We start from the raw sequence: 2743 nt of genomic DNA, 5'->3' as shown, positions 1-2743 counted from the left end.
AGAAGTCATCTTCCAGAGTAGTGTATGCTTTGCTACTTATTCATGACTTGGCCATTGTCCTGTTGCCTTGTGTCCTGACAGTCTGCTCCTGGCCCTGCTCCTCAGCCATTGGAGAGCTGTGCCTTGTTTCTGTATTTGGGACACTCCACACACGCTAGCACCCTATCTCGAAAGTAAACCAAGCATTGATCTCCAGCTTCAGCAGTGAGTGCTGTACCCAGGGGCTGCTTACCGATTTCATATTACTTGGGTTCTGGTTTAATATTTCTCTTCCTATCAAGGTACATATGGATTATATTTTCTCAGAAAAATTGTTTGGCGTTTGGCAATCTTATCCAGGCCCTCGGAACACATGTGCAAGTTCAAAAGGAAATCTCTTGCTTCCCTTTGTTGGTTTTTGCTTGTTTGTGTGTTTGGGTTTTTTTAGCACCTACTTATCATTCATTCTCTCTCATACGGATATTGGATATTCCATTGCACCTGTAAGTGTTCTCCAGGAGTTAGAAATTCTGTGTCAGGAGCTCGGTTTCCCCTTTGTGCGTGGCTGCTGCCTTCAATCCAGTTAGCAAGATTCTCCAAGTGCAGGGGAAGATACCAGTTTTACTGCAGTCTATAAATATGATCTTTTATTGGTCCCAACATATTTATGTTCTCATTTCATTCAGTGCTCACTTAAATTGTCCAGTTTCCTTGACCTAGTCTATAAAATGTAAGTTGTCTACATCTGAGACCTAGGTGGGATAGTTCCTGAGTGCACATGAGAAAGAACTGGATCATCTGGGCAAACCCGTTCAGGTGCAGAGACGGCTCCCAGGTGCACGCCACGCTTCCTTTTCTCTTTCTTCTCCTGCTCAAAGATTCTGCAAAGGCACACTCTTCCAACATATCTAGTGTAACAGGTTTTGGAATGAGCTGTTTGGTACATTGCTGCATCAAAGCCAACTCACGGTTATCAAATGGATTTTGGCACATGTTGACGACCCTCCATCAATGTTCTGAGGCTGTAAGTCGCTCCAAGAGAATTCTGGTCATCTTTTTCTTGTGGAGCTCCTAGTGGATTTGAACCAGCGATCTTTCCGTTAAGCAGCCGTACCGTTAACTCACTGTGACATCAGGGCTCTGATACATTGGTATTAGGTGGAGTCAGCTCTGGCTCACAACCATGCACAACGGAGGGAACACTGCCTGATTCTTTTGCAATCACGGCTGAGCTTAAACTTTATATTAAGAAGGAAACACTTTTGTCTTCCTTAACATTTTTTTTTACATTTTTGAGAAAGTTAGAAATTTATGGCAACGTTAAAACAGTATGGACTCATGTTGGGAGTTTTGGTCATGTGAAACAAAATCATTGCATATAGGGTACAGTTAACATAGTTAAGCACTTATCTATGAGATAGATGGACACAGTGGCTACAAAATTAGACTCAAACCCAGTCATGACTTTGAGGCTGATGCATGACGAGGCAGTGTTTTGTTCTGCTGGAACTGACTCGACAGCACTTAACAACAACAGTCAATTCAGTGTATATAGTTAGGAATCTCAGGAATTGAGATTGCCCCAATCTGCTGGAATAGCTATCCTAAGACAGGAATTCCCCCTCAGCAGGAAGTTGTTCTAAAGGTTTTTAAGGACCACAATGGTTAGGAGATTTCATGGCCAGGTTAGTCATTGCTTCAAGCTTCTTCATTTACCCTCGTAAGAGAATGAGAAAAGTAAACCAGTTGCTGTTGATTTCAATTCATGTTGACCCATGTATAGCAGCTGTGACACTGTTGTGTCAAATGTGACAATTGTGACCCATGGTGGAGTGTTTGGTGGAGCTCCCCAATTAAAACAGGCTTGGAAGCAGGAGTGGCAACACTTCCATAATAGCTTGCCTCCGGAAACTCTATGAACGTGGAGAAACAATGAAAATTATACAGGTGTTCAGGTCTTTTGTTCATAGGGTTAGTATGAATCGTGTACGACTCAATGACACTTAACTGCTACAACAACAAGAACAACAGCACGTATAGTAGAGGAGAGTTGTACACCATTGAGTTTACTTGGCCATGATCTTGTGGAAACAGATCACCAGGCCTTTATTCCTAGGCCTTTGGGTGGGTTCAAATGGCCAGCATTTCCAAGAGTGGTTGAGAGCTTTGTCAGTTTGTGCCACAGAAGACTTCCTGTTGTTGCAGTTATGTGCTGTTGAATAGCAACTGACCCATAGCTGACCATCTAGTGGGTTTTCAGAGGCAGTTAATCAAAAGGGAGGAGACAGTCCAACCTTCTCCCATGGAACAGCTGGTGGAATCGAACTGCGCACCTTCAAGATTGCAGGGGAGCTTCTTACTACTATGGGCAGTAGACATATGATATTAATCCAATCTACTACACAGAATGACTGTGAATATCTGATGACATAAGACAACTAGACAGGTCTGCTTTCTTAAAATGTTGAAGGGTGTGTCCTAGTGAGCATTCAGTTCATGGAAGGGTCACCCTTTTGCCCAATGCCCACTTCACTTACTACTGCCAGCTACACCAATAATTAGTGGCCAGATTCTCTAGTTGTAGCACCCAAGGAGAATGTGTATCTGAATCAGATGGCAGAACCAACAGACTTAACAAGATGGACAGAGCATGCTATCTTGGTACATTCAGGCTGTAGCCAATTTCTGGTGCTCAGGAATAAAGATGGGCCGTGGACAATACTTTCTTCCCTGCTGGGAACGGGCCCTAGGTAGATAATATTCT

Source organism: Elephantulus edwardii, unplaced genomic scaffold (assembly GCF_000299155.1).
Source record: "Elephantulus edwardii isolate Elephantulus edwardi_28Jun2011 unplaced genomic scaffold, EleEdw1.0 scaffold00135, whole genome shotgun sequence".
Lineage (NCBI taxonomy): Eukaryota > Metazoa > Chordata > Mammalia > Macroscelidea > Macroscelididae > Elephantulus > Elephantulus edwardii.
This window is presented reverse-complemented; position numbering follows the sequence as displayed.